Source organism: Dermacentor albipictus, unplaced genomic scaffold (genome assembly GCF_038994185.2).
Source record: "Dermacentor albipictus isolate Rhodes 1998 colony unplaced genomic scaffold, USDA_Dalb.pri_finalv2 scaffold_125, whole genome shotgun sequence".
Classification (NCBI taxonomy): Eukaryota; Metazoa; Arthropoda; class Arachnida; order Ixodida; family Ixodidae; genus Dermacentor; species Dermacentor albipictus.
In genome coordinates, this window is record NW_027225679.1 from 148,274 (window position 1) to 157,500 (window position 9,227).

Sequence of the window (9,227 nt, forward strand, 5' to 3'; positions counted from 1 at the left end):
TAATGATCCTTCCGCAGGTTCACCTACGGAAACCTTGTTACGACTTTTACTTCCTCTAAATGATCAAGTTTGGTCATCTTTCCAACAGACCGGCGCAACCGAAAGGCCGCGCCGGACATCGGTCCGAAGACCTCACTAAATCATTCAATCGGTAGTAGCGACGGGCGGTGTGTACAAAGGGCAGGGACGTAATCAACGCGAGCTTATGACTCGCGCTTACTGGGAATTCCTCGTTCAAGGGGAACAATTGCAAGCCCCTATCCCAATCACGAAAGAAGTTCCACGGGTTACCCAGTCTTTTCAGACAGGGATAAAGACACGCTGCTTCCTTCAGTGTAGCGCGCGTGCGGCCCCGGACATCTAAGGGCATCACAGACCTGTTATTGCTCTGTTTCGTGCGGCTAGGAGCCGCTTGTCCCTCTAAGAAGGTTGTAAGGTGCTGGGAACCCCGCACCTATTTAATAGGCTAGAGTCTCGTTCGTTATCGGAATTAACCAGACAAATCGCTCCACCAACTAAGAACGGCCATGCACCACCATCCACCGAATCAAGAAAGAGCTCTCAATCTGTCAATCCTCCCAGTGTCCGGGCCGGGTAAGTTTTCCCGTGTTGAGTCAAATTAAGCCGCAGGCTCCACTCCTGGTGGTGCCCTTCCGTCAATTCCTTTAAGTTTCAGCTTTGCAACCATACTTCCCCCGGAACCCAAACACTTTGGTTTCCCGGAAGCTGCCCGCCGAGTCATTTGAGTAACTCAGGCGGATCGCTGGTTGGCATCGTTTATGGTCAGAACTAGGGCGGTATCTGATCGCCTTCGAACCTCTGACTTTCGTTCTTGATCAAAGAAAACATTCTTGGCAAATGCTTTCGCAGTAGTTCGTCTTGCGACGGTCCAAGAATTTCACCTCTAGCGCCGCAATACGAATGCCCCCGTCTGTCCCTCTTAATCATTACCTCGTATTCCAAAAACCAACAGAACAGAAACGAGGTCTTGTTCTATTATTCCATGCAAGTTTATTCAGGCGACTCGCCTGCGTTGAGCACTCTAATTTTTTCAAAGTAAAAGCACCGGCCTTCTCGAGGCACACAATGAAGTGCACCAAGAAAGGACCGGCATGATGTTCAGTCCGAGCCGTCGCATCGGGTAGATGCACTACTCGTCTGGAACTGAGATCCAACTACGAGCTTTTTAACCGCAGCAGCTTTAGTATACGCTATTGGAGCTGGAATTACCGCGGCTGCTGGCACCAGACTTGCCCTCCAATTGATCCTCGTTAAAGGATTTAGAGTGTACTCATTTCAATTACGGGGCCTCAAAAGAGTCCCGTATTGTTATTTTTCGTCACTACCTCCCCGTGCCGGGAGTGGGTAATTTGCGCGCCTGCTGCCTTCCTTGGATGTGGTAGCCGTTTCTCAGGCTCCCTCTCCGGAATCGAACCCTGATTCTCCGTTACCCGTAACAACCATGGTAAGCAAGTAACCTACCATCGAAAGTTGATAAGGCAGACACTTGAAAGAAACGTCGCCGGCTCGTGGCCATGCGATCAGCACAAAGTTATCCAGAGTCACCACACAATACGGGCCGAAACCCGATCGATCTTGGTCTAATAAAAGCACCCGTCGCCCAAAGGGCTTCAGGCTCACTGCATGTATTAGCTCTAGAATTGCCACAGTTATCCAAGTAGGAAGAAACGATCTAAGGAACCATAACTGATTTAATGAGCCATTCGCGGTTTCGCCTTATTTCGGCATGTACTTAGACATGCATGGCTTAATCTTTGAGACAAGCATATGATTACTGGCAGGATCAACCAGGTAATCGTTCAACTGCGCGTCCCGCCTGTCAAGCAGGCCGGACGCCGTTTTTGCGATGCCGAGGCCACCTTCAGGCGCCCCAGCACGCTTCGTTCTTGCAAAGAGTAGCACTTTGCACAGTCCGAGACGACGGCGTTCGAGCTCGCTACGGCGCCCTCCCCGAAGGGCCGGGTATCGCCACGCGGCAAGAAGCACGCAACATTCTCGATAGACTGGTTGTGTCGACTCGATCACGGCTTGCGGTTTCTCTTGAGCCCGCAGCACAGGTGGACCGACCGACACTTGCAACGTAGCCGAGACGGCAAAGCCGCCAGGCGACGGGTCACGCCCGCGCCTTCGGCGCTTTCGCATTTGACTCGTCCGAGGACGATGCGGAACACAACTCGATATCGTGGAGAAAGCGTCGTCCGACAACCAGCCCCTAACGCATCAAGCGGATGAGGCTGCAGACGTCAGCTGTGGGATCCACGGGAGCGATACCGGGGACACGCTTGACGGGCACGAAGCCCGCCGCATATCAAACACCCAGGTCGCTTTTGGGGGCGACTGCTCTCTGGGACCCCCATATAATAGCAGCGATAAGTTCCCAAATCTCCATGGGGCCGTACTCGTGCCACTTTCGACGAGCGTTTGGCGAAAATCGTGCCGCCTCGCAGCGCCGCGAGCGAGATGGAAAGCTTACGTCGGCAGCGCAATGCCGAAGTCGTGAAAGCGCAGCGCGTCGACCGAATGCGCGAACGGCAATCTCTCGCCTATGGACAGCGCGGTTTCCAGAACAATCGCCTTTCTGTGCCCCTACGGGGCCGCACGCTAGCGCGGCCCTTTCGCCGTTTCCGAGCACGAGTGCGACCGGCGCGGGCGGCGTGCTCGACACCCCGGCTGACGCCGTTTCGGACTTTGTCTCTTCGCGCGCTCGCGCCAACGCCGCGGCAAAACGACGACCTCTGCGCGGTTCTTTCCCGGTTCCCGGCGTGCTATAGTGCAGCCAGCCGGACGGTGGCGACGACTCAGTCGCGGCCGTGCGGTGGCTTGTACGCCAAAGTTGCGTGACGGGCGTCGAGCTCCCGCCGCGGCCCGGCTCAGGTGGTTTCGGACTTCTGTCTCTTCCGAGCGCTCGCGTCGTCGTGGGCACGATTCTCGAGTGCGGAGCGGTGCGCGGACACCACCACGAACACGCGCAAGCCGAAAACGGCACTACGGTACAACGTCGGCCAGGGCGGTACGGCCCCCTTATATGAGCAGCGATAAGTGACCAGATCTCCACGGGGCCGTACTCGTGCGACAAGGCGGCGTACTGCGCCGAGCCGAGCGCCAATATTTGGCCTTGGCACGGCCGATTTGAGCTCTCGCGATCGCCGCGGTACCGCCGCTCACCGATTCAAGGCACGCTAGCGCGGCCCCTTCGCCATTTTTCGAGTAAGAGTGCGAAAAGCGCGCGCGGCGTGCTCGTCGCCCCGGCTGACGTAGTCTCGGACTTAGTCTCGCTCACGCCGCCCCGGCTGACGTCGTCTCGGACTTAGTCGCGCTCACACCGCCCCGGCTCACGTGGTTTCGGACTTCCGTCTCTTCCGAGCGCTCGCGTCGTCGTGGGCACGATTCTCGAGTGCGGAGCGGTGCGCGGACACCACCACGAACACGCGCAAGCCGAAAATGGCACTACGGTACAACGTCGGCCAGGGCGGTACGGCCCCCTTATATGAGCAGCGATAAGTGACCAGATCTCCACGGGGCCGTACTCGTGCGACAAGGCGGCGTACTGCGCCGAGCCGAGCGCCAATATTTGGCCTTGGCACGGCCGATTTGAGCTCTCGCGATCGCCGCGGTACCGCCGCTCACCGATTCAAGGCACGCTAGCGCGGCCCCTTCGCCATTTTTCGAGTAAGAGTGCGAAAAGCGCGCGCGGCGTGCTCGTCGCCCCGGCTGACGTAGTCTCGGACTTAGTCTCGCTCACGCCGCCCCGGCTGACGTCGTCTCGGACTTAGTCGCGCTCACACCGCCCCGGCTCACGTGGTTTCGGACTTTCGTCTCTTCCGAGCGCTCGCGTCGTCGTGGGCACGATTCTCGAGTGCGGAGCGGTGCGCGGACACCACCACGAACACGCGCAAGCCGAAAACGGCACTACGGTACAACGTCGGCCAGGGCGGTACGGCCCCTTATAAGAGCAGCGATAAGTGACCAGACCTCCACGGGGCCGTACTCGTGCGACAAGGCGGCGTACTGCGCCGAGCCGAGCGCCAATATTTGGCTTTGGCACGGCCGATTTGAGCTCTCGCGATCGCCGCGGTACCGCCGCTCACCGATTCAAGGCACGCTAGCGCGGCCCCTTCGCCATTTTTCGAGTAAGAGTGGGAAAAGCGCGCGCGGCGTGCTCGACGCCCCGGCTGACGTCGTCTCGGACTTGGTCGACGCCCCGGCTGACGTAGTCTCGGACTTAGTCTCGCTCACGCCGCCCCGGCTGACGTCGTCTCGGACTTAGTCGCGCTCACACCGCCCCGGCTCACGTGGTTTCGGACTTTCGTCTCTTCCGAGCGCTCGCGTCGTCGTGGGCACGATTCTCGAGTGCGGAGCGGTGCGCGGACACCACCACGAACACGCGCAAGCCGAAAACGGCACTACGGTACAACGTCGGCCAGGGCGGTACGGCCCCTTATAAGAGCAGCGATAAGTGACCAGACCTCCACGGGGCCGTACTCGTGCGACAAGGCGGCGTACTGCGCCGAGCCGAGCGCCAATATTTGGCTTTGGCACGGCCGATTTGAGCTCTCGCGATCGCCGCGGTACCGCCGCTCACCGATTCAAGGCACGCTAGCGCGGCCCCTTCGCCATTTTTCGAGTAAGAGTGGGAAAAGCGCGCGCGGCGTGCTCGACGCCCCGGCTGACGTCGTCTCGGACTTGGTCGACGCCCCGGCTGACGTAGTCTCGGACTTAGTCTCGCTCACGCCGCCCCGGCTGACGTCGTCTCGGACTTAGTCGCGCTCACACCGCCCCGGCTCACGTGGTTTCGGACTTGCGTCTCTTCCGAGCGCTCGCGTCGTCGTGGGCACGATTCTCGAGTGCGGAGCGGTGCGCGGACACCACCACGAACACGCGCAAGCCGAAAACGGCACTACGGTACAACGTCGGCCAGGGCGGTACGGCCCCTTATAAGAGCAGCGATAAGTGACCAGACCTCCACGGGGCCGTACTCGTGCGACAAGGCGGCGTACTGCGCCGAGCCGAGCGCCAATATTTGGCCTTGGCACGGCCGATTTGAGCTCTCGCGATCGCCGCGGTACCGCCGCTCACCGATTCAAGGCACGCTAGCGCGGCCCCTTCGCCATTTTTCGAGTAAGAGTGGGAAAAGCGACCGCGGCGTGCTCGACGCCCCGGCTGACGTCGTCTCGGACTTAGTCGACGCCCCGGCTGACGTAGTCTCGGACTTGGTCTCGCTCACGCCGCCCCGGCTGACGTAGTCTCGGACTTGGTCTCGCTCACGCCGCCCCGGCTGACGTCGTCTCGGACTTAGTCGCGCTCACACCGCCCCGGCTCACGTGGCTTCGGACTTGGTCTCTTCGAGCGCTCGCAGCCAGGTCGGGGCCGACGCCGACGTCTGCGTGGGGCTTCAACGATTCCCGGCGCGACGCAATGCAACTGCGCGCAGGATGCCAGCGACTCCGCCGTGGCCGTGCGGCGGTGTACACGCAGAAGTTTCGTGAAGGGGTATCGAGCTCCCGCCGCCCCGGCGGACGTGGTTTCGGACTTTAGCGCTCGCAGCGATCTCGCGGCGATCGCTGACGTCTGCGCGGTTTCAGGTGTGCTACGATGCAGCAGTCTGCCGCACGACAATTTACGGAAGCGAGTGCATTCCGCCCCGGCGGACGCGGCAGCGGACTTTGTGCCTGCGGGAGTGCTCTTGTTGCTGTAAAATTTGAACGGGTGCAGCTGCGCGAAGCAAGTGTACACATTTTCTCTCTCTCTCTCTCTCTCTCTGCCTCTGAGGCGACTGTAATTTTAATTTAAATGCAATTGGAGGCGGGAGCAACCTGATGAGAGTAGGCGGACTTCGGCACACCTTGTAGTTTAGAAATTGTTTTCAAGCTTTGAGGACATACACAATCGCGCCATCTGCTTTCCCCGTCTCTTTGGCACTTCATAGTGTGTGCAGCATGCTCTGCATTCCAAAGAAACGCGCCTGTTTCTCCCCCTCTCTCACGTTCTTCTTGTCTTTCTTGCTGCTCTTGTGAGAAGTTGCTATGCTCTTTACTCGCTGTAAAATAGAATGCTTGCGCGAGCCAACAACTTGCGTGTCTTTCTTTTTTTTTGTTGTTGTTGTTTTTTTCTCTCTTCCCAAGACGTTTCTGCCATTATTCACTAGCTCTCGTTCTTAGTATGCAACGGAGCGTTAGCTCGCGCCATCTACCTTTCTTTCTGTATGGCGAAGGCCGTAGGTTTTCCTAGTTCCGCACACAGATGGCGCGGATGCGTTTTCGCGCCAGTTTCGAACGACCTCGCTGTACACATGTTTCTCATTTAAAAGTTTCAAAGGGGCTTGCGAAAGGGCGTGGTCCTTTTTTCTTGCGCAAGGCTGAGCTTTCCAGCTGTGCTTAAGCTATGCTAGCATGTGTGCGTATGTGTGTGTGTGTGTGTGTGTGTGTGTGTGTGTGTGTGTGCGTGCGCGCGCGCGCGTGCGTGCGCGTGCATATGTGTGCGTGTGTGTGTATACACGCACACGGTAAAGATGATGGGGTAGCGCTATTTCTTTCTTTCTTTCTTTCTTTTTTAACAACACCTGTGCTCCACATGGCGATCTTCCTGCCCTCTATGTTTCCGGTTGGAAGGAGTGCGCAGCCTTTTCTATATTTATTTATTTTTTTTTTTTCATTCTCTTTCATTCGTACATGAGGCGCGCTACCTAATTCTAGCGGTCGAATCGACACGTTGCAATCCGTCCCGGCCTGTGCCGTATGAAAACTTTCAGTGGGCCTTGCGGTAAATAAAAGGAAATGAGGGAAATGCGCGTAGTGTATTACACTTGCGCACGGGCTTGAAACGAAGGCCTCAAAGAAAGCCGCCTTGAGCGGTCGCATTCAGACGGAAGTAAGCATTCCCCTTGCGCGTGTTTTCCGCTCGCCTGTTCCGTTTTCTACGAGGTTGCCTTCGTTGGTTTTGCCTTGCGAACAAGCTTGCGCTCGGGTCTCGTTTCTACGCGACGGCGTTTCGTTAACAGTGAAAGACTGAGGCGTCGCGAGTTGATTCGCGAGATAGAGAGCATAGAGTCTCTAGACGGGCTGGGTTTTATAAGATTGCCCACGCTGTTGCTGAGGTTACCAATGTCGCCAGGGCACCCACAAGGCAGTGGTACAATGGAGTGAAGTGAAAGACATCGCTTCTCGGCCTTTTGGCTAAGATCAAAGTGTAGTATCTGTTCTTATCAGCTTAATATCTGATACGGGTTCTATATGGACCCACGATATTAAACCTATTTTTGGAAGTTGGCGGAGTGCTTGAAGCCTGCTTCACCTCCGCCGCAGGTCGGCCCGGTATTGCACTACCTCCGGGATCGGCCCCCGCTCACTTAGGTGAGACTTCATTCAATCAAAATGAAGAACACAAGCTCGAAGCGAGCACTCACGTGACACGCACCATTCCCATACTATACGCAACGATGCCGGTGTTTCTGAACGATTGTCTGCTGTAATGAGCCACTTGGGGGGGGGGGGGGGGGGAAGGGTGATTAGCCGTGGGTTTTGCAATCAATGTAAGTCCCACTCAAAGCCAACACTGCATTTTGGAGTTCACTATCGCTTTGATCCGTAAACGACAGCAAGCTCGCCCTGCGCAAATCCGCTGCCCTAGTGGAAGAAAGGTTCCCTATGAAACAAAAATGGAGTGCCCGATTTCCGGCAACATTTTCGCTGCAGTGGGACCGAGCGCCTCGAAAACAAACTTGTCGTATGGCCAAGTGTGGCGAAATATATTCAAGGGTTCAGAGGTGCCTCAGCTTTCCAACCTGTATGTTATGAATACCTGTTGCTACCTTTTCGTCATCATCATCCTGCTGGCTACGACCACTGCAGGGCAAAGACCTCTCCCATTATTCTCCAAGCACCCCGGTCACGTGTAAGCCCGGTCACGGTCGCCGTCTAGTGCCTGCGCCCTTCCTAATCTAATCTGCCCTCCTAAATTTCCGCCACCCCGTGCTACGCTTCCCTTCTCTTGGAATTCAGTCGGTAACCCTTAATTGATGATCTTCCCCCCACATTGCATGCCCTGCGCACGCCCATTTCTTTTTCTTGGTTTAAACTAAGGTGTCATTAGCTCGCGTTTGTTCGCTCACCCCCCGAATCTGCTCTATTCTTATCCCCCGTAGCGCTACACCCATCATTCTTCTTTCCAAAGCTCGTCGCGTCGCCCTCAGTTACCCTTCGGTAATCCTTAAGGTCCTTCGTTGCGGCACTCGCGGCATCTTTCTCATTTAAATAAGGCTATTTCGTTCAGTTTTGGGGGAAAACTCAATGAGCTAGGCGCGATTGTGTCCCCGGCGCCGCTCTCAACAAGATGGCGGCGCCCAGGCTTTTTGCCTGGTGGTTCGGCTTGACGCAGAACACGCCTGCAGGGCAGTGAAGCCGCATTGAAGGGGCAACGAGCGGCGCAGTGAAGCGCATGCTCGGGCGAAAAACGCGAACATCAGCCAAAAATACAACCAAATGGCCAAATACGAATTTCCGTTATGGGAAATTGGAGTTCAGTTGGCGCGTTGCGCTCGCCTAAGGTAAAGAACATAAATGCGAGTGCCACATCAGCCAAGTCAATGCTGAGGATCGCGTATCATTTCTTATTTATTTTTCCCCTTGCCTCCTGGCCTGCGTGGCCCTAGCGCGCATGCCCACGAAAGTAATGCAATAAGGAAAACGCGAAATCATGCGGTGACGGCTGTATCATATCCATTGTGCGTGCTTTGTTCTTTTTGGACTACAGTGGTGTGCGTTATGAGAAAGTTTCAGTGACCAGCGAACCTATATTTAGAACCACATTTACGGTTACTGCTAACAAGCTGCGGGTAGGTGTTTTTTTTTTCTTTCTTTCTTTTTTTCGCTACCAACGATGGGTTATCGCAACCGCGATCGGTTGTGCTAGACGCGTTCTTGCCAAACGTTGGCTCTATACGCGACCCGTGACGCGTGGTCGGCACATTCAAGCAGTCCATTGCAAACCGTTCCAAGAAGAAGGATGCTAGCTCCACGTTCCGCCGGGAGCGCTAGTTCGAAGATTGTACTTTTAGACCCTCGAGGAAGCACCGCCATCCCACGTTTTCTATAACGCGCTAAGACTCAGAGCGACAGCGACCACTTGTCTTTGTCAATATCTCGGACACACTTTTTTTTTTTTCTTTAATCCAGATCGTCAGACGAGCCCGCGTTCACGCGCACTCGCTC

General features: G+C 56.2%; 2 non-coding genes across 2 annotated transcripts; one reads left to right on the plus strand and one right to left on the minus strand.

Annotated features, from left to right (window-relative positions):
* Positions 1 to 1,815, minus strand: LOC139053444 (small subunit ribosomal RNA). The gene has a single exon (XR_011510490.1). It is a non-coding gene; the product is annotated as a small subunit ribosomal RNA (ribosomal RNA).
* A 5,358-nt stretch (positions 1,816 to 7,173) lies between these two features.
* Positions 7,174 to 7,365, plus strand: LOC139053435 (U2 spliceosomal RNA). The gene has a single exon (XR_011510481.1). It is a non-coding gene; the product is annotated as a U2 spliceosomal RNA (small nuclear RNA).
* Positions 7,366 to 9,227: the final 1,862 nt, after the last annotated feature.